This window comes from Zingiber officinale, chromosome 10B, assembly GCF_018446385.1.
Source record: "Zingiber officinale cultivar Zhangliang chromosome 10B, Zo_v1.1, whole genome shotgun sequence".
In the NCBI taxonomy this organism is placed as follows: domain Eukaryota; kingdom Viridiplantae; phylum Streptophyta; class Magnoliopsida; order Zingiberales; family Zingiberaceae; genus Zingiber; species Zingiber officinale.
Window position 1 is genome coordinate 51,105,932 of NC_056005.1, and position 22,795 is coordinate 51,128,726.

At 37.8% G+C, this 22,795-nt stretch overlaps 1 long non-coding RNA gene across 2 annotated transcripts; it reads right to left on the reverse strand.

Annotated features, from left to right (window-relative positions):
- Positions 1 to 12,386: 12,386 nt before the first annotated feature.
- On the reverse strand, positions 12,387 to 21,988 carry LOC122028599. 2 transcript variants are annotated; one of them, XR_006124873.1, is made up of 3 exons: positions 21,641 to 21,988; positions 21,273 to 21,502; positions 12,387 to 12,448 (listed from the first exon to the last, which is right to left on the reverse strand). It is a non-coding gene; the product is annotated as an uncharacterized LOC122028599 (long non-coding RNA). The 2 variants fall into 2 exon arrangements; XR_006124872.1 differs by lacking the exon at positions 12,387 to 12,448 and adding an exon at positions 19,473 to 20,767.
- Positions 21,989 to 22,795: the final 807 nt, after the last annotated feature.

Sequence of the window (22,795 nt, forward strand, 5' to 3'; positions counted from 1 at the left end):
CCCCTGTACCGGTGACCTTAAACTGAAATACAAACATAATATACATCAACCACTGGTGACTGGAACATATATCAAACACACAAAAGAAATAACGTCACCACGCAGTTTAATAAAATCAAATCATGCAAGTAATGAATAGCAGAAACAAAATAAAATATAGCTTCTTACTCCAAAATTTTCTTATCAACCTGTATACAGAATTAATCTAACAAATTCTTAAACTAAGTCCCAAGACTTCCATAGTCCTAGCATCACACACCATCCGCGCCACCTTGTCGCCTTCCTTTGTTATATCTTTTCCTTTCCTTTATCCGCAGTAATAAGAAATGCAATCTATAAGCAAAATGCTTAGTAAGCGCTATCTAACTCACAAAAACTTGATATGCATGTACATATATATATAACATGAAATAACTGAATGCTTACTGAAGACTACTCATGTTCATCCAATAGTAAAGGAATCAAATAGGCTGAAATGCTAAACATGTAAAGCTACTCATGCTCTTCTAAGAGCAAAGAACAGTAAGCTAATCTAAATAACATGCTAGCATAAAAGAAAACTAAACTTGCTGATTTAAAACAAAATGAAACTTATTTCATTTGCTCTAAACTTATTCTTTTATTCCACTTGTTTAAAACTTATACTTTAATATTTTTATACTTATGTGAAACTTATTTTACTTGTTCAAAAGCTTATACTTATAATACTTCAAAATAATAATCAACTTTCTTCTTGGGCCCGACAACTGTACTTGCTATGCGCACATCCCTAACTAGACCCGAGCTAGCTAGTCCTGAATCTAGTAGGGTTTACTAGGTTATCTAAACCTAGGGACGATTATGGGAGCCCAGCCCAAGAACAACTGAGAGTCCAACATACTAGGTTATCTAAACCTAGGGATGACTATGGGAGCCCAACCCAAGGACAACTGAGAGTCCAGCACAGTGCCACTGATAAAAGTAAAATACTTGTTATCTTTTAATACTTCTAACATATAATGCCTCGGCATTTTAACAAACACCTTGTGTGCCAAAAATCCCTAAAGTCTTGACTTTGGGATCTACTTAAGGCCTTGGCCTTTTTCTTTTCTTTTCTTTTCTTTATGTTTCTTATACTTGTTTAAGTAAAATACTTGTTCTTGTTAATACTTCTAATAAAAGATTGCTCCTTACAAAACTGAAATGTAAATGCTTAAACAACCTAGAATTGAATGCTTAAACAAACTGAAATTGAATACTTAAACAACTAAATCTGCTGTGCTTGAGAAGTTCCAAAACTACAGTTTAAACAAAAATAAATCTGCATACTATACTAATTAAAATTCTGCATACTAATGCTTAATAAAATCTGCACATGAAACAAAAGATCTAACTTACTGAAAGGAACTAGATACTTAAAGGAAATGTTCCAATCCACAAGAAATCTAACTTCCTACTTGGGATAAAAACAGTATCCTAATCTATATTGTACTGAATCTACATAACCAGCACTGAACATAATCTTTACATTGTACTGAATTGCTAACCTACAAAACTTAAAAAGAACCAAAACTACAGTTAGAGAACTAATGCCAAAAAGGATCTAACAACATGTTAAACAAATGATAACAAAACAAAACTGCACTGTAGTAATTGTTCCCCCTGCTATGTGCCACGGCAACAAAAGAAAACACAAGATTTGCTAGCTTCCATTCAACCCAAGCATGCCCATCAAGTCACCAGCAACAAATCTGATGGAAAGTCGCTACTGTAAATTCAAACCCTAATTGTTCTTCATACTAGGTGCCACGGCAATAAAAGAGAACGGAGATTTTGCTACTGGAAAGCTGAAACCATATTAGATTAACATTTGAATCTGTTCATCACCTTAGTCTATCTTCTACACAACAACCAATAGCTCTACATGTTATACAATTGAGAAAACTGAAATTTCTAATCAATTCGAAATCTGAAATGCTAAAGATTCAGAATCTGCACTATAGCCTTTAAAGCAAACTTATGTAATCTTATTCAAAACAACTAAAAGAAGAAGGCCAATCCGATCCGGAAGCAAGGAAAAACAAAATTCCAACATCCTCAATTCTCTACAACTAAAATTCGAATTCAAGCTATAAAGCTTGAGGTATAAAACCCACATGCTTGAACTTTACCCATCCTGATCTTTCTTTGAAGGTCACAGCAGAAAAATGAATCCAAAATTGTATGCTAAGTATAGAGGGCTATTCCGGCTTGACAAAAGAATAACAACAAAAGAAATGCAAACCCTTGAGGGATTCTGTGAGCCAACATTACCTTATCAAATCACATACACGCAAGCTTTAAGATTTCAAGCAAAGCTTCGGAATCAAGGAGAGGAATACGGAATAAACTTCAAAGCTATCCTACTGTAGGTGAGGAAGCTACTTACATCATGTTCTTGAACTCACAGCCAAAGAAAATGGCTCAAACGCTTCTAGGGTTTCGGTTGGCTTGCGATATTTGCCTCCTCTTCGTGCTCACTAGCCCTCCTCGATGAGTCGGTCTCTATTCCGTGAAGATATCACAGAATCTGTCCTTCGCCGGCCGCCGGAGATGAAGCTAGGGCTTCGTTCCGTTTCTGCCCGAGAAGAGCCCGACGTCGTGCGAGAGAGAAGAAGAAAGGGGAGAGGTTCTGGTCTCGGAAAAATAATCCCTAGGTTCTCCCTTTAATACTTAACTATTTATGTTAACTAACTTAAATAAATTTGCTACCCTTTTCTAAATAGAACCGGTCATGTGAACACTTGGTCAGCCGCGCATGGGTTAAGGCTTGGCTCATGGGTTCAAATCTCGGCTTGGATATTTTTTTGTCGAAACTTCTTTCGTTTAGTAAAAATACCAAACGACCTCCAAAAATTGCATAAAAATACTCTAAAAATTTCTAAAAATCTCTAGAATATTTCTAAAGTATTTATAAATATTTTTAATCCCTATTAGAACTCCAAATGAGGAAATTTGGGTCGTTACATCTCCAAGCAAGAGAATAAGAGTTGTCTCTCATGAAGCCCACTCACCCCTTCTTTTATATTACTTGCCCAAGGCAAATAAGGAAAAACTTTTTACAAAAAATAAAATCATCCAAGAGTTTTTCCTTTTTCCTTTTTTTTCCTTTTCTTTCCTCTTGATTGAATCAATCACCAAATTTAATTTTGTGGTGATTTTAAATAATTTAATATGGCCGGCCACTTTCTTGGGCACCAAGCAAGGTGGCCGGCCACCTCATCAAGGGGAAAAAAGATTTTTATTTTTTAAAAATTTTACAAGAAAAATTCTTATAAAATTTTACAAGCTCTCTTTCTTAAAGTAGGAGTTAAAAAGGAAAGTTTCTAAAAATTAAAACCAAGTTTTAAATTTAAAAACTCTCTTATAAAATTTCCTTTTTTAACATGATGATAGAAAATTTTAATTTTAAAACTTATCTCCCTTTTTTCTTAAACGATGAGAATGGTAAAAAAAGGAAAGTTTTAAAACTTTTAAAACTCTCTATTAAAACATGTGGCCAAATTCAAATAAGGAAAGTTTTAAAAATTAAAATCTCTCTTTTAAAACTTTAGTTTTCTACAAAGAGAATATTTTAAAAATTCAAAACAACCCTCCTATTTGAATTAATATTGGTCGACCCCTACAAGCTTGGTCACCAAGCAATAGGGCCGGCCCCTATAAGAGGATGTGGCCGGCCATTGCTTGGTCACCAAGCAATGGTCCGACCCCCTTTTTGGACACCAAGAAGTGTCTTACATTTGGATGGACTTAAGGCTATAATGAGGCTACGGTAGGGACCTAGAGGAGAAATTGGTTTTGGCCTTCCGATGAGCTTGAGTATCCCGTGCTCGCCCCGAACACGCAACCCAAGTTCATCGATAATAACTCATTCCACTAGAGAGTTATTATCGCACTACCACACCTATCCCAAATTACATTATGGGCTCCTTCTTATCATGAGTGTGTTAGTCTCCCTGTGTTTAAGATTACGAATGTCCACTAATTAAGTAAGTTACTGACAACTCAATTAATATCTAGCTCCAAGAGTAGTACCACTCAACTTCATTGTCATGTCGGAATAGGTCCACTTGCAGGGTTTAACATGGCAATCCTTATGAGCTCCTCTTGGGGACATTCTCAACCTAAATAACTAAGACACAGATTCCTTCTATAATCAACAACACACACTATAAGTAATATCATTTCCCAACTTATCGGGCATATTGATTTATCTAGCTAAACCTCACCCATTGATAAGTCAAAGAAATAAATATTAAATATATGTGCTTGTTATTATAATAGGATTAAGAGCACACACTTCCATAATAACTAAGGTCTAGTTCTTTTATTAAGTCAGTACAAAAAGAACTTACATAAATGATCCTACTCAATACACTTAAAATGTAATTTATTAGTCAAGATAAACTAAGACTTAATTACACTACGACTATTCTGATAGTTTGTTCCTTTCCATTTTAGTCGTGAGCAACTTGTTTATAATTTATAGAGAACTGACAACATGATCTTCTGAGTGTGACACCACACTCCATGTTGTCTACTATATAAATTATTTAAACAATTACATTTAATAAATAAATACAGATATTGACCAATGTGATTCTTTTATTTCAACAAATAAATGTTTACAAAAGCTAGGCTTTTAGTATACACTCTAACAATCTCCCACTTATACTAAAAGACTATGCTGCCATATCTGTTGCCTTACATCTGATTCACATCCCCTCCACATGCCGAACAAAAGCTTTCGCCGGAAGGGCCTTTTTGAAAGGATCTGCTTGGTTATCTTCTGATGCAATCTTGGAGATGACAACTTCTCCTCGCTTGATGATGTCTCGTATCAGGTGGTACTTGTGCTCTATATGTTTACTTGCCTTATGAGCTCGTGGTTCCTTCGAGTTTGTAACTGCACAGCTATTATCACAATAAATTTTGATGATCTTGGGAAAACCAGGAATCACATCTAAGTCCATTAGAAAGTTTCTGAGCCATACAGCTTCTTTGGCTGCCTCAGAGGCTGCCACATACTCAGCTTCCATGGTTGAGTCCGAGACACATTTCTGCTTAACACTCCTCCATGCAATTGCTCCACCTCCTAGAGTAAACACATAACCTGATGTTGACTTACTATTGTCCCTATCTGATTGGAAGTCTGAATCCGTGTAACCCATAGGGAGCAACTCGTCTACTTAGTAAACTAGCATATAATCTCTAGTCCTTCTCAAGTACTTCAATATATGTTTTACCGCAGTCCAATGTCCTTGTCCAGGGTTACTCTGATATCTGCTGACCATGCCCATGGAAAAATAGATATCAGGTCTTGTACACAGCATTGCATACATAAGTCTTCCTACAGCCGAAGCATAAGGGACTGCCTTCATTTCCTCCATCTCCTTTGATGTCTTCGGAGACATCTATTTAGATAAGGCTACTCCATGCCTAAAAGGTAAGAAACCTTTCTTGGAGTTCTACATGCTAAAACGAGCAAGGATCGTATCTATATATGAAGCTTGGGATAGGCACAACCTTCTTTTCTTGCGATCCCTTATAACTTCGATCTCAAGAATGTGTGCACATTCTCTTAAGTCCTTCATATCAAATTGTTTGGATAACCATACCCTTACGTCCGATAATACCATGACATTGTTGCCAATTAACAAAATATCATCTACGTATAGTACAAGAAATACCACCATGTTTCCGTTATATTTCTTATATACACAAGACACATCCGGACACTGAATAAATCCATATGCCTTGATTACTTCGTTAAACCGAATGTTCCAAGATCTTGAAGCTTGCTTTAATCCGTAAATGGACCGATTAAGCTTGCACACTAGATGCTCTTTACCTTTTTCAATGAACCCTTCTCGTTGCTTCATATGGATGTTTTCTTCAACCGTTAAGGAAAGTTGTCTTGACATCGATTTGCCAAATCTCATAATCCATATGAGTGGCAATGGACAAGAGTATCAGGATAGACTTAAGCATGGCTACCGGCGAAAAAGTCTCCTCATAGTAGATTCCCTCTTTCTGAGTATACCATTTCACAACAAACCTTGCTTTGAAGGTTTCTACCTTCCCATCTGTCCCTCTTTTCCTTTTGTAGTTCCACTTGCATCCAACGGCTTTTACACCATCAGGTGGTTCTACAAGCTCCCAGACCTTATTAGAATACATAGATTCAATTTCAGAATTCATTGCCTTTTGTCAAGATACTGCATCTATATCTTGGAGTGCTTCGTCATATGTTCGGGGATCAGGTTCATGTTTACCCGGGATCAAGTCTGAAGATTCTCCCAATAACATGAATCTCTTAGGTTGCCTCACAACCCTCCCACTACGACGAGGCACCGTCTATGCTTGTGTATCATGTGTGACACGTGTTGCAGCCTCTTGTGGTACTTCATCTTGTACTGTTGGTACTGAAGTGGACGTGTCCTCTCTAATTTCTTCTAGAACTATTTCACTCATGGGCTTATGGTTCATTACATAATCTTCTTCTAAAAATCGAGCATTGGTGCTAACAATGATCTTCTGATTTTTAGGATTATAAAACAAGTCACCTTTCATTCCCTTAGGATAACCCACAAACAGACAAACTTCTATACGTGATTCCAACTTGTCAGTATCTCCCTTCAGCACATGTGCTGGACTACCCCATATCCGGATATGATTCAGACTAGGCTTACGCCCATTCCATAATTCCATGGGAGTAGAAGGAACTGTTTTAGAAGATACCATATTCAGAATGTACACTGCTGTTTCTAAAGCATATCCCCAAAACGAATTTGGTAATTCTGAATAACTCATTATCGATCTAACCATTTCCATAAAAGTCCTATTCCTTCGTTCTACCACACCATTCTGCTGGGGTGTACCAGGTGCAGTCAATTGGGATTGAATCCTAACTTCTGATAAGTAATTCCTAAACTCTCAAAAGAGGTATTCGCCACCACGGTCAGACCGTAGTGTCTTGATACTTTTACGAAGACGTTTCTCCACATCAGCCCTATATTCTTTGAACTTGTCAAAGCATTCAGACTTGCGGCGCATCAGGTAAATGTATTCGTATCTTGACTAATCGTCTATAAAGGAGACGAAGTATTCATAACCACCTCTTACCTGGATAGACATAGGACCACACAAATCAGAATGAACCAGTTCTAACGCATCTTTGGCTCTATACCCCATGGCCTTAAAAGGTCTCTTGGTCATTTTTCCTTCCAAGCAAGATTCACATGTTGGAAAGTTTTCCAACTCTAATGAACCCAAGAGTCCATCGGCTACAAGCCTTTGAATCTTACTTAAGTTAATATGTCCAAGCCTTAGATGCCAGAGATATGTTTGGTTCATTTCCGAAGGTTCTTTTCTCTTATTAGAGTTAGAAGATGTGTTATTAATTTCCATATTTTGCTTTGTGGGAGAAATTGGATTTAATGTATATAAATTGTTAACCAATGCACCAGAACAGATAATCACTTTATTTCACTTGATAACCACATTGTTACTAAAGAAACTGAATATCCATCCAAAAATAGTTTAGAAACTGAAATTAAATTCTTTCTAAAACTGGGTACATAAAGACAATTTCTTAAAACCAATTTTCTATTCCTATCAAATGATAAGTAGACGTCTCCCACTGCAACAGGCGCCACCTTAGTAGCATTTCCCATGTAGACGGTAATCTCTCCTTCAGATAGTCGTCAGGTTTCCTGGAACCCTTGCAAGGAATTGCAGACATGATCAGTGGCTCCCGTATCTACACACCAGGTGCTGGTAGATAACACCGCTAAATATGTTTCAACTACTAGAGTATGAGATATACCTTTATTGTTCTGGTTCCTACGAGGACAGTCCGCTTTCCAATGTCCAGACTGCTTGCAGATGAAACACTTGCCCTTCTTTCTGAAAAGACCTGTTTCTCCTTCTTCTTGCCTTTCGACTTAGAAGTAGAACCATTTTCAGCATAGTGAATCTGAGAACTGTGACGAAATATTCCTTCTACTGCCTGTAGTTCCGTCGAAGTTCCGCCAACTAGTTCAGGCGGAACTGCTCAAAACTTCTGGGTAGCGTTTGGAGGATTATATCGACCTGGGATTCCCCATCGATTTCTCCTCTAAGGACTTGTATTTCATTCAGATAAGCCATCATTTTGAGGATATGATCCCTTACGGGTGTTCCCTCAGACATGATGGCTGTCATTAGCTTTCTCATTACCTCTTGTCTAGCAGTCCGACTCTGGTGCCCAAAGAGTTCTTTGAGATTGTTCATTATATCATAAGTTGTTGGTAAATCTTGATGCTGATGTTACAATACATTTGACATTGATGCCAAAATGTAACACCACGCCATCTCATCATCTTTTACCCATTTCTTATGATACTCAATCTCCTCTGGGGTAGAGTCACCGTCAGGTGTATCAGGGCAAGCCTCAATCAGTACAAACTTATAGCTTTCAGCAATAAGAACAATGTCCAGGTTTCTTTTCCAATCAATATAGTTGGGACCAGTAAGTTTGTTCTCTTTCAGTATAATGGCTAATGGGTTGAAAGTCATCCTAAGAATCACAAAAATAAACTTTGGTAAGACTCTAAATTTAGAATAATATTGATTTCTCAAACAATACTATTTTAAATTAACCAACACCTCAAATCACCGTGAATATTGCATGCCACGTTAGTGTGGATGTATACAAATTCATCATTTGTAAGAGGAGGGTGTGACCCATTAATTTTATTATCTTGTTATCCTAACTTTATGACAAATAAAATTAATAGTTGGTTTCACTTTGGTCACACAATACAATAGCAATGACTCCGTTGGGGAGGATACTATTGAATGCATCTAAGTGTACGCCATTACTTGATACTAAGTCCATTAAATAGGATTGTGCCCCTTCAATTGGAGAAGATCACACACTCCTAAATAATTTCCTATAACCATCCATAAAAGGAAGTTTGATCTAGTAATCCGCAACAAATCCATCCATTGTGGAGGGAGGCACTCAGAGCCAACACGCAAGCTTGTTGCATCACTTACAAACCAACAATGGAGACCATGAGATTTATTAAAATCCCTCTCCCACTTAGTTATTTTAAAAATGAGGATTTTAACCTATGCTAGCATACATCACATGCACATAAACATCACAGTAAATAAAAAGCAATAAATTTGGAAATTAATTTTCCAACTATTATGGCCTTTTCCTTCACTGTTTTCAATATGCATCAACCCTAGCTGCTGCCATCTATAGCCACCGCCATTGGGTCGAGTCGTCGCATCCATCTTGCTTCTTATTCTGCTGCACCTCTGGTGCTCCAAAAGTACCTCGCCTCGCAAGAATCCAATCCACGACAAAAATAGAATTTTACATATATCGATCCTATATTCCACGAGGGAATGTACATGTATTCTAGATCGAACAAAAATAAAATTCTAAAAATAATACAGCTCCTGCTATATTTTATACATACAATCATGCACACAAATAATGCCCTTGACATGCCCAAGGGTCCAATCACACACAATATCAATAAGCCATAATAGTAGTAGCCTACAACCAAAGAGTTAGCACATCCTACTATTTTTCTTCCTAAATTATGTATGACATGTGCATAACCTATTTGAATTCTAAAAATACACAGAGGCAAACCCTAGCTCTGATACCAATTGTTGGTTAATACTAGGAAAACGTACCGATTCTACTGTACAAAAATTTTGTGTACAAGTGTCGAACCTTTCCTTAAATAACCTATTGTGTTATTTAGAAGTTAAATTAGGAATCGCAGACGGAACTTAACATCATTGATTCCAAATTTAACTTATCTGTTCTTAATGGTTTAGATTTGAATCGCAAGCGGAACTTAACACTATTGATTCAAATCTACCTAAGTTATTAATTCCATAAATATTAATTTCCAAAATTGGCTTTCAGGACTGCATGGCGAGGCACATGACCTTCTTGGAAATGGGAGCAACCACCACCGCCTAGGCAAAGCCTTTTAAGGAAAGCTAATATTTATTTCCTTAAATAACTCTAGGTTAACCAAAACAAACAATCGAATCACAAATTCGAAAAAGAAGAAAACACAAACTCGAAAAATTATTTCAAAAAACTAGATCTAATTGCCTCTTGTATTTAGAATTCTTACAAAGAAAATAACTAGTATGATGTGGAAGAAAACTACTAGTTATACGTTCTCGCCTTGGACGTCGTGTGGGCGACGATCCTCCAAGATGAACACCACCCAAAAGAGTCCTTCCTCTTCCTCTAGATTTGGCCACCACCACCACCAAGGAGAAGAGAGCAAAGGGAAAGGGAGAAGGGAGAGGGGTGACCACCAAGAGATCTCCAAGCAAGAGAATAAGAGTTGTCTCTCATGAAGCCCCCTCACCCCTTCTTTTATATTACTTGCCCAAGGCAAATAAGGAAAAAAATCTTTTTACAAAAAATAAAATCATCCAAGAGTTTTTCCTTTTTCCTTTTTATTTTTCCTTTTCTTTCCTCTTGATTGAATCAATCACCAAATTTAATTTTGTGATGATTTTAAATAATTTAATATGGCCGGCCACTTGCTTGGGCACCAAGCACGGTGGTCGACCACCTCATCAAGGGGAAAAAGGATTTTTATTTTTATAAAATTTTACAAGAAAAACTCTTATAAAATTTTACAAGCTCTCGTTCCTAAAGTAGGAGTTAAAAACGGAAAGTTTCTAAAAATTAAAACCATGTTTTAAAATTTAAAAACTCTCTTATAAAATTTCCTTTTTTAACATGATAATAGAAAATTTTAATTTTAAAACTTATCTCCCTTTTTTTTAAACCATGAGGATGGTTAAAAAAAGGAAAGTTTTAAAACTTTTAAAACTCTCTATTAAAACATGTGGCCAAATTCAAATAAGGAAAGTTTTAAAAATTAAAATCTCTCTTTTAAAACTTATAGTTTTCTACAAAGAGAAGATTTTAAAAATTCAAAACAACCCTCCTATTTGTATTAATATTGGCCGACCCCTACAAGCTTGGTCACCAAGCAATAGGGCCAACCCCTATAAGAGGATGTGGCCGGCCATTGCTTGGTCACCAAGCAATGGTCCGGCCCCCTTCTTGGACACTAAGAAGAACCTTACATTTGGATGGACTTAAGGCTATAATGAGGCTACGACAGGGACCTATAGGAGAAATTGGTTTTGGCCTTCCGATGAGCTTGAGTATCCCGTGCTCGCCCCGAACACACAACTCAAGTTCATCAATAATAACTCATTCCACTAGAGAGTTATTATCGCACTACCACACCAATCCCAAATTACATTATGGGCGCCTTCTTATCATGAGTGTGTTAGTCTCCCTGTGTTTAAGATTACGAATGTCCACTAATTAAGTAAGTTACTGACAACTCACTTAATTAATATCAAGCTCCAAGAGTAGTACCACTCAACTTCATTGTCATGTCGGACTAGGTCCACCTGCAGGGTTTAACATGGCAATCCTTATGAGCTCCTCTTGGGGACATTCTCAACCTAGATAAGTAGGATACATATTTCTTCTATAATCAACAACACACACTATAAGTAATATCATTTTCCCAACTTATCGGGCATATTGATTTATCGAGCTAAACCTCACCCATTGATAAGTCAAAGAAATAAATATTAAATATATGTTCTTGTTATTATAATAGGATTAAGAGCACACACTTCCATAATAACTAAGGTCTAGTTATTTTACTAAGTTAGCTCAAAAAGAACTTACCTGATCCTACTCAATATACTTAAAGTGTATCAGTGTAATTTATTAATCAAGATAAACTAAGACTTAATTACACTACAACTATTCTGATGGTTTGTTCCTTTCCATTTTAGTCATGAGCAACTTGTTTATAATTTATAGAGAATCGACAACATGATCTTCTGAGTGTGACACCACACTCCATGTTGTCTACTATATAAATTAATTAAACAATTGACCAATGTGATTCTTTTATTTCAACAAATAAATGTTTACAAAAGCTAGGCTTTTAGTATACACTGTCACACCCCAGGTAGTCCCTGTCCGAAGAAATTTCGGTAACATCTCCCCTGTACGGGTGACAATATGAATCCAGAATACATATATCTATACCTCGGCCACACACGGCCGGAACAATACAATACAAATAAGAAACAACCCACGCAGTTTAATAAGGAAAGATGATATAAAATCCTCTAAGATATATGTAAACATCCTACTCCACTACAACGAAGAAAACAAATCCACGAAGTAATGAGAAAATCCGCAGCGGAAAACAAAAGTAGCAAACCCGAATGTTCAATGTCCACAATACAAACCCACAATACAAGAATATAAGATGCAAAAGCAAAATATAATCCGACAAAGAAAATCCTCGCGATAATGGGGCGAGCGACTGGAATATCTCCCGACGGCCTCAACCTGAAAAATAGTAACAACGGGGTGAGTTCAAAGAACTCAGCAGGTAATCCAATAGATATGTGCAGCAACATATAACTACTAGCAATATCCTAAGGTACAGTCTCCTAAACCATAGGATCTATAGTACAATTTCCTAACAGTACAATCTACGGTACAATCTCCTAACAGTATAACAGATATGCAGGCATAAAGTACAGTCTATAGCAAGAATAATAATAAAACATAACTGAAATAACTATACTCACTGCGAGGCTTGAACATACAGAGATAAAAGTAAAATAGTCAGAGCAAATAAGCATGTATCCTGTATGCATGTCAATCATATGCAATCACCAAAATGCATCATCCAATATGCAACAATCACAATAAATGCAATATGTGCATATGATGAAATATGACATGGTCACCCCTGTCAGCCAGTCAGCCATTGTCGTCACTACCCCTGAAGAGTGACCGAGTGGACGGGATCTGTCGGAGTACACCTATCCTCCTACCTCAAACATAGTGAGGGAGCGCAATGCTCTCATCTCCCGGTACCACGCTACCCATGAGCATCCTAGCGGAGCACCACCGGGCAACCTACCATACACACCCTAAGTGCTGTGCCACTACCCTTGCAGTGGTCACGTGTGTAGAGGTCCATGTAGCCGGCCGACGAGCTCAACAATAATGGAGTCGTCAATCGCCCAGCATGCAATCATGCAATATGGTGCATGCGACTACAATATGTCATACCTAAAGATATCCTCCTCCATATGTGTACGTGCCAAAAAGGTAAACACATATAACTATAACCATGATATAAGCAGCATAGATCCAACAACATATAACAAGTATCTACAGCAACTGATCCAGTGGAAAATAACACTAAATGTATTTATCCTTCTCCATAACATACATAAACATAGCAAAAGGTAAAAATCATCCAATTCTAAAGTACAACAACTAACAGAAGAAGCATGTGATAGGTATCAACTAAGCTAAGACCAGGGAAGAAATAAATCTACCATCTACCACTAGTAATTATATATAAACTATACATATCATAAGACAGTATCAAAAGATAAGTCAAAGGGTACCCGCCTCAAATAGAAGGTACAGTGATAACGGTGGATCTGTCACGCCCACAAATCAAATTAATTCATTTATACTCAACCGAACCCCTTAACCTACACTAAGGTAGTATAGTAGAGGACCGGATCGTCTCTCTCGCGGAACCAGTGATAGGACGTTTGCTCTTAGACGAAATCGAACAATGGGGTTTTGTTTTGGAATTTCTACACCTAATGCAAATAAGGAAATCCTAACTAAACAGCAAATATAAACTCATAATGCAGTGTCACTCTACACTATGAGGATCCAAGAAACATTAATAAAGAAAGCAATACTCAAAGACAATTAACTAAACAAACTTAACGACAATTAAACAAAACCTAATTATGTATAAAAGCTAAACTTGTACCATATTGTCACGCTATGATACAAAATCAACAATCATACATAATGAACTAAACAAAGTATCAAAACTAATTAACATGCATCATAAGAAGATTGAACACGAAATTAAACTAACAACTAAAAATTAAACAAGCATAGGAACTTAACTATAAAATGAAACAAGAACAACAAATAAATCGTAATTAACCAATCCACTTCTCCACAATCAAACACAATAAAATATTTTGTCTATCACTACAGAATCACCGAGGAGAAGACCATCACTACCGGACTAATCACTCATCACCGGAATCGAATCCGGTAGCCTCGCTGCTGCAAGCATTGGGGAGAATCCTAGAAACCTCTCTGAAGCTGCTGCTGGAAGGAAAACATCCAAGAATCATATCTTTCACGTTAATGTCGTGTCGTCAGGCGAAACGCAGCGGGTATGGTGCATGGAAGAAATGAAATTCTTCTCAATTGAGGGAATTGGGTGTTGGAACCCTAAATCGTTGCCTTCTTCTGCTTCCCAGACAGAGCTCCTCGTTGTCCTGTGAGGGAAATGGAATGAACCGGAGAATACCCAAACTCGAAGCCTCGTCGGAGAATCACTACCTTCTTCGGTGCAGGAAATTCTGATTGATCCGAGGTGGATGAAGAACTTCTGAGAAACCCTCCAAAGAAGGCCCATGACGTCCGTTGAGCCAGATCTGACCGGAGTGCGGCCCTATTGCGATCGGGAGAAAGAGGAAAGGACTCGTGTGCCTAGCAGCCGGCGCAGGCAGGAGAGGAAAGGATGTGAGGAGGCGGTGCAAGAGGGAAGGAAAGAGGAGAAGCAAGAGAAGGAGAAGAAAGGAGAGGGTTGTGGTGTGCCCTAGCCTCGGAAGAGGAACTAGCCGAACACTGCCGTGTGTGAGGAGAAGAAGAGGGAATTTTCTTAACGGGTCAGGTAAGTTTCTTAATGGTTTCGGGTTTGGGTCCATTAGGGCTTAGATCCGAATCCAATATGGATTGAAATTGGGCTAAAAGTTTAGGAATTGGGCTTTAAGAGTGGCTTGAGGATTGATTTGGGCTTCTCTCTTCTTTGATCCAAAATTAAATTGAAGTTCTAAATAAACCCTTGGATGACTTAAGCTCTCAATCAACGGTCCAGATCGCTTCCCTACAAAATAAGATGCACCTTTTAGATAAAATCTTAGAAAATATAGGAAAAATTATATCAAGACTCTAAATAAATATCAACTCATAAAACACGATATAAATACAAGATTAAGCATACGAGATGATAACAATGATAAGTATAAGAGTCAAAATAGTGCATCAAAATACTAGTTATCAACTCCCCCACACTTATTCTTGCTCGTCTTGAGCAAGTAAACAAAACAAAAAAAAGATACCTAACGATGCATTCCATAGCAATTCTCAATCAAGATTAGAAAATAGTGAAAAGAGAGTTATCTATGATTGTCCAATTCAAACGACCCAAGTAATCATGGATTCAATTCATACATTGATTAACAAGCATGATAATTTCAATCCACAATCAATAAATTGAGAATGATAATAAAATAACCTCACAAGGAAAGTGATGGTGACTCTCCTCTCAAATACATGTAATAGTAGAGCTCACTCAAGCTACTTATGATAAATGCACTACCATAAGCTTGCTTTGCTTCTAATCTCCACCAATATATACATAAAAGTGCACAATAAAATAATGAAGGCATTATTTGAAATGTAAGGGAAACATGAATCAAGCAAATGATAGTATAAGAGAAGAAGTGGAGAAGATAAAGCAAGTTATTGGTGGAAGATATGGACATAATGGAATGTTACATAGATGAGTACAATAGAACAATGCCCAAAAATATATCTCATCCAAACTCCCAAGCTAGCTTTCCACAACTCAATAATAAAAATGTGAACAATCTCTACGATAGCTTTTCAATAAACATTCACTCATGATCTACAATAAAATCCAAATTTTGCTACAATAAAGATTGCCACTGACAAAAAGTTCTACCACCTTTCAACAATACAATAAAAATGTGAACAACTCCTACTCTAGCATTTCACACTAAAATCTACACATGATATGCGATAATATCTCAATATCGCTAAAGTAAAAATTGTCACTTACAAAAATTCTACCACAAATGAATACAAAATATCACATGTCAAAGTTTTTCTCATAAATCCAATAAATATATAGACAACCTCTACTATAGCTTTTCAATAAAAATATCACTCACGATATACAATAGAATCGAAATATTGCTACAATAAAGATTGTCTCTCCCAAAAATTCTATCACAATGGAATATAAAATAGCACAACATGTCAAAAGTATTTTTCTTTTTTTTTTTCTTCATTTTTTTTCCATTTCTGATTTTTTTTTCTTTTTGCTTTTTTTTTTCCATTTCAGATTTTTTTCCCTTTTTGTTTTTTTTTTGTTTCTTTTTTTTTTTCGAACATGTGGTGCATTACTCTACAATATCATCAATAGGCAATAGCTCAAATAAAAAGATAACTAGCATGGTTCACCTATGGTGATCAAGCATGGTTCACCTATGCTTCCACTAGATTCCACTAAGCTATCTCTCTCCCCCACACTTAAACTTTTGACCGTCTCGGGCAAAACACTCATCATGTACATCAAAAAATATCCACATCCATAAGAAGGTAATAGAGGGAAATAAATGGAAGAGAGAAAAGAATGAAATGACCAAATGATATGAATTTATTCAAGAAACATGTGATAACAAAAGGAATGGATAAAAGAAAGTGAGATAGATAGCCTTCATAAAAATCATGCAAACCTATGATAATGTGATCTTGAAAGAATTAAGCAAGTTCTAGAGTAGCATTAACCACAAGTGCATCACACATCAATAGGAATAATAGGCTCAAAAATATCCTCACTAGGTATATCAAAAATTATCATCTCAATCTACCAACATGAAATCCATTATCAAGTTGTAATCACATGCAATCCAAGAATCCAATCATAACAATAAATCATCAAATTCGACAATCAAATTTAACTAACTTTCACAATTTCTAAAATGATAAAAAGAATGCATAAGGAATTTATTATGAAAGATGACTAGACAAGCTAAAAATGAACTACCCAGCAAAAGCAAACAAAGCAAAGAAATAGATACAAGCATAAAGGAATAGAAAAAGTGAGATGGAACAGACAGACTCCCCTGAAATTCTGGAGGTCGGAGTCGATTCAGTTTTAACAGCCAATCTGAAAGTGGCAAGAGATGGTTCACTTGAAATATCCACTCCAGAAGCTTGCTTATTGCATAGAGAGTTAGAGCTTTCTTCAAGTGGTAGAATGCATCCTTGCATGATTGGCTACAATTAAAATATCTGAAGAAATTCTGCACACTAAAAAGAAAAAGATGCATTTCCTGCACGCATGTTGTGTAAGATGTACCAGAAACAATATCAAAATCAACAGAGCATGAATCAAAAGACATGTTACATCCACTACAATCAAAATGAACTACCTCCATGGTATTCCCTAAAGATTCAAAAGAAATATCATCCTTACCATCCTGAAAGATACCTGGAGTCTCTAGTATAGTGAATGTGACATCATCTCGATCAGGTGAAATAACTGTCTCTGGATCAGGTACAACCAATGGAAGTGATTCTTGAGTTTCCCCTACACTTCCATCGTCACAAGGTACATCTACAGACTCAACTGACTCAGCTGGTGGTGGAAAGTCAAAGGAAGTGATTCTTGGGTCTCCCCTACACTTCCATCATCAAAAGCAACACCTGCAACATCAAGACTATTCTACAATTCATCTCCTCCAAAATCGATGCAGTAGGTTGATCTGATTACAACTGTAACTGTGTTGATGATTGTGTTCTTTCCTGGAATTGTGTTTCTCGATGTTGTCCGAATTGTTGTAACTGCTCCCTAAAATGCTGCTCAGGCTGATGCTGAAGATATGACTGATAATGTTGAGACCACTCAGAATTCCTTTGTTGTGTGCTCCCATACTCGAAACCTGCAATTGAATTATACTTATCCTGCTGATGGATCTGATAAAACTGAGGATCAGGCTGATAATATTGGATCATGGTAGGGAGTACACTAGCAAAGGAATGAACATCCTCGGTAATCATTGGTCTAGTCTCATACTGCTGATAATTTGCAGACATAATCTCAATAAATTCTTTAGCCTGAGTAGATGTCTTGTTAACTAAAGCCCCTCCACTAGCTGCATCAACCATACTTCTGTCCATGGGACACAATCCCTCATAGAAGTATATAATCAGTAGCTGATCGCTTATCTGGTGCTGAGGGCAACTAGCAACAAGTCTTTTAAACCTTTCCCAATATTCTTGAAACGGTTCTCCCGTGAATTGTTGGTTCCACAAATACTCCTCTGAATAGCTGCAATCCTAGAAGCAGGTAAGAACCTCGCTAGAAATAATCTCTTCATCTTGAACCAGCTGGTAATAGAGTTGGGTGGGAGACAGTACAACCAATCTTTTGCTGAATCCACCAATGAGAATGGAAATGCTCTAAGTCTGACATCTTCACCTGATACGCCATGTGGATTCCATGAAGAGCACACCGTATCCAATTCATGTAGATGCCTGTTAGGATCTTCACCAGATAGCCCATGAAACTTCGGTAATAAATGTGCAATTTTCCATAACTCGAAGTCTGCATCCAAATCAGAATGATGAATGCAAAAAGAATCCTCTGACAAATTTGGTGCCCAAAGATCTCTCAGAGTCTTTCCAGTGTTGTTCTCCATATTACTTAACAGATCTGAAGTCCTGAACACACTGAAACTGATTACATAAAAGAGATTCCCTGGTCTAACCTGAAACACTCATGCAAATATAATCAGAAGACACAGGAAATATACAAGATAGCACGCATATATACAGGCAATGAATAATAAAGCCCTAACAACATTTTTGAATTTTTGCAACCACCAAAGAAAAAGAAATAGAAATAAGAGTGAATAAAGTCGAAAGAAAATGAAATGCAAAATATAGAAAAATTAAAACGATGGTCTAAATGATGAAATTGACCAAAATAGGTCTTTATTCACGACATACTGTAGTATTACTTCTCTCACTCCTTTCCTTCAACCTACAAAGTTCCAGAGCAAAAGGAGATACTAACAGTTAAGTCTAAAGAAAAATAAAATAACAAATTAGAAAAACAAGAATAAGATAAAGATAAAACTATATGCAGTCTAAAAACAAATGAACATCACTAGTTCCCCGGCAACGGCGCCAAAATTTGATAACGGTGGATCTGTCACACCCACAAATCAAATTAATTCATTTATACTCAACCGAACCCCTTAACCTACACTAAGGTAGTATAGTAGAGGACCGGATCGTCTCTCTCGCGGAACCAGTGATAGGACGTTTGCTCTCAGACGAAATCGAACAATGAGGTTTTGTTTTGGAATTTCTACACCTAATGCAAATAAGGAAATCCTAACTAAACAGCAAATATAAACTCATAATGCAGTGTCACTCTACACTATGAGGATCCAAGAAACATTAATAAAGAAAGCAATACTCAAAGACAATTAACTAAACAAACTTAACGACAATTAAACAAAACCTAATTATGTATAAAAGCTAAACTTGTACCATATTGTCACGCTATGATACAAAATCAACAATCATACATAATGAACTAAACAAAGTATCAAAACTAATTAACATGCATCATAAGAAGATTGAACACGAAATTAAACTAACAACTAAACATTAAACAAGCATAAGAACTTAACTATAAAATGAAACAAGAACAACAAATAAATCGTAATTAACCAATCCACTTCTCCACAATCAAACACAATAAAATATTTTGTCTATCACTACAGAATCACCGAGGAAGAAGACCACTGTCACTCGGAAATCTCCTGAATCCGCTGGACGGCTGACGTTACTGGTCGGAACTGCAACCAACGGCGGTGGAAGCGCGAAATCCTTGAAGAAACCTCTCCTTGGAAAGCTGCTGGAAACGAAGGAAAACATCCAAGAACTGTCAACCCTATGCTGCCATCTTCACCGTGTCCGGCAGGAACGAGTCGTGTGGTATCAGTGCATGGAAGAAATCCGGCTGGAAATTCTCTGACGAAGGGGAATTGGGTGCTGGAACCCTAAATCGCTGCCTTCTTCACTGTTTCCGGCAGAGACCTTGAGCTCCGTTGCTGCTGTAGAGGGAAATGGAATGAACGCTGGAGAATACCCAAAACTCGAAGCCTCGTCGGAGAATCACTACCTTCTTCACCGTGCCCAGCAGGAAACTCGACTGGATGCGAGGTGGATGAAGAACCTTCTGGAGAAACCTCTCCAGCAAGGCCCAGTGAACGTCGCTGGTGCAGATCTGCCGGAAATCGTCGCTGTCGCTTCGTCGTCTTCGATCGGGAGAAAGAGGAAAGGGCGCCGGACTCGCGTGCCCTAGCCGATGCAGACGCCAGGAAGAGGGAAAGGATGTGGAGGACCGGCCGGCGGCAAGGAAGGAAAGAGGAGAAGCCGCTAGCCGAAGAGAAGAAAGGAAGGAGAGGTGGCGCTGGTGTGCCCTAGCCACTGGAAGAGGAAAACGCGAGCCGAACACTACTGTGCCGTGTGTGAGGAGAAGAAGAGGGAATTTTCTTAACGGGTCAGGTAAGTTTCTTAATGGTTTCGGGTTTGGGTCCATTAGGGCTTAGATCCGAATCCAATAAGGATTGAAATTGGGCTAAAAGTTTATGAATTGGGCTTTAAGAGTGGCTTGAGGATTGATTTGGGCTTCTCTCTTCTTTGATCTAAAATTAAATTGAAGTTCTAAATAAACCCTTGGATGACTTAAGCTCTCAATCAACGGCCCAGATCGCTTCCCTACAAAATAAGATGCACCTTTTAGATAAAATCCTAGAAAATATAGGAAAAATTATATCAAGACTCTAAATAAATATCAACTCAAAAAACACGATATAAATACAAGATTAAGCATACGAGATGATAACAATGATAAGTATAAGAGTCAAAATAGTGCATCAAAATACTAGTTATCATACAGTCAATCCAAATCCGAAGTCGAGATGCCCATCTCGAATCAGAGTCCTGTGTAAACAAATACATTTACTTTTATTTAGCTAGAATACATACAAATAGCTAAATAAATCCTAAATAGAAATTTAGGGATAAACCCTAAACCTTATCCCTCAACTTTTCTAACGGTTAATTAGGGTTAATTACCTTAACCCCAAACAACCCTTTAGATAGAAATCCAAAACTTAAATCCATATAACCTAATTAATCTACACAACCTAATGATGATTAATTATCAATAAGTATCAAGATCATACCTAATCATCTAACACATGATCATCCTACACTTTACCTCAATCTCCAACCTCTGCTATTCATCCGCAGCCAAAGAGGTGTTGTTGGAATCAAAATAACCTTCACAAAATAGATCCTCCCTGATGCAAATAAATTCGGATCAAGTGGAGATCTTGCAGTGATCGGCAACAGAGACTAAACAGGAAAATTAACGATCAATCAACCATCCTTCTAGCCTCTGCCTGGTAGCTCAAGAACACATCCTTGATACATCTCTAAATCTGTGACCTAAATCCACACCCAAGAAATGAGGATCAAGAACAGAGAAGGATCGGGGAACAGAGAAGAGGATTGAACAAACACAGTGAAGATAAGGCTGTTGCCTCACCACACCGCCATCACTGGACAGATCCGACGAAGCCCTACCTCTCAGGATCACCTCCCGATGGCGTCGCTGCCCAATTCAAGAAAGGAAGTGTGGATTGCTCTATGAACAACACGAGGGGAGGAGAGGGAAGGCCTACTAGTCGGAGACGATGCGAGATCCGGCTCCTCATCGTGCCCTAGCCGCCGTATCGTCGACGATCGGTCGATGAAACTCTCGAAATAATGATCTCTTGGTCGGATACAGCTAGGTTTCCCTCAGCACCGTCGAGCTTCGGTGACTTCGCTAGCTTCCATCGAGATCTGGTGACGAGCTCCTCCGGCCTTGGTGTCGAGTCAACCGCAAGAGGGGCAGAGGGAAGAATGAGAAGTAGGGAGAATTTGGCATCGGGGAAGAAAGGAAGAAGGGTTCGGGTCGGGTGGATTGGCGTTTTGTTGGGAAAAAGAAAAAGGAAAAATGAATTTATAATTAGAAACATTTCCTCACCTAAACGGGTATCCCAAACAGGCTTTATCTGCGCCCGTCGATTGATCCCCTAAAAACCCTCCGTATGAACTCCGAAAAATTCCCAAAAAATTTCTAAAAATTCCGGAAAAATTCTATAAGGCTATTTCTCAAATAACCCTATTATTTAAATTTTTGAGATCTAACATCCACTCTAACAATCTCCCACTTATACTAAAAGACTGAGATGCCATATCTGTTGCCTTACATCTGATTCACATCCCCTCCACATGCCGATCAAAAGCTTTCGCCGGAAGGACCTTTGTGAAAGGATCTGCTAGGTTATCTTCTGATGCAATCTTGGTGATGACAACTTCTCCTCGCTTGACGATGTCTCGTATCAGGTGGTACTTGCGCTCTTTATGTTTACTTGCCTTATGAGCTCGTGGTTCCTTCGAGGTTGCAACTGCACCGCTATTATCACAATAAATTGTGATGATCTTGGGCAAACCAGGAATCACATCTAAGTCCATTAGAAAGTTCCTGAGCCATACAACTTCTTTGGCTGCCTCAGAGGCTGCCACATACTCAGTTTCCATGGTTGAGTCCGAGACACATTTCTGCTTAACACTCCTACATGCAATGGCTCCACCTCCTAGAGTAAACACATAGCCTGATGTTGACTTACTACTGTCCCTATTTGATTGAAAGTCTGAATCTGTGTAACCCACAGGGAGCAACTCGTCTGCTTA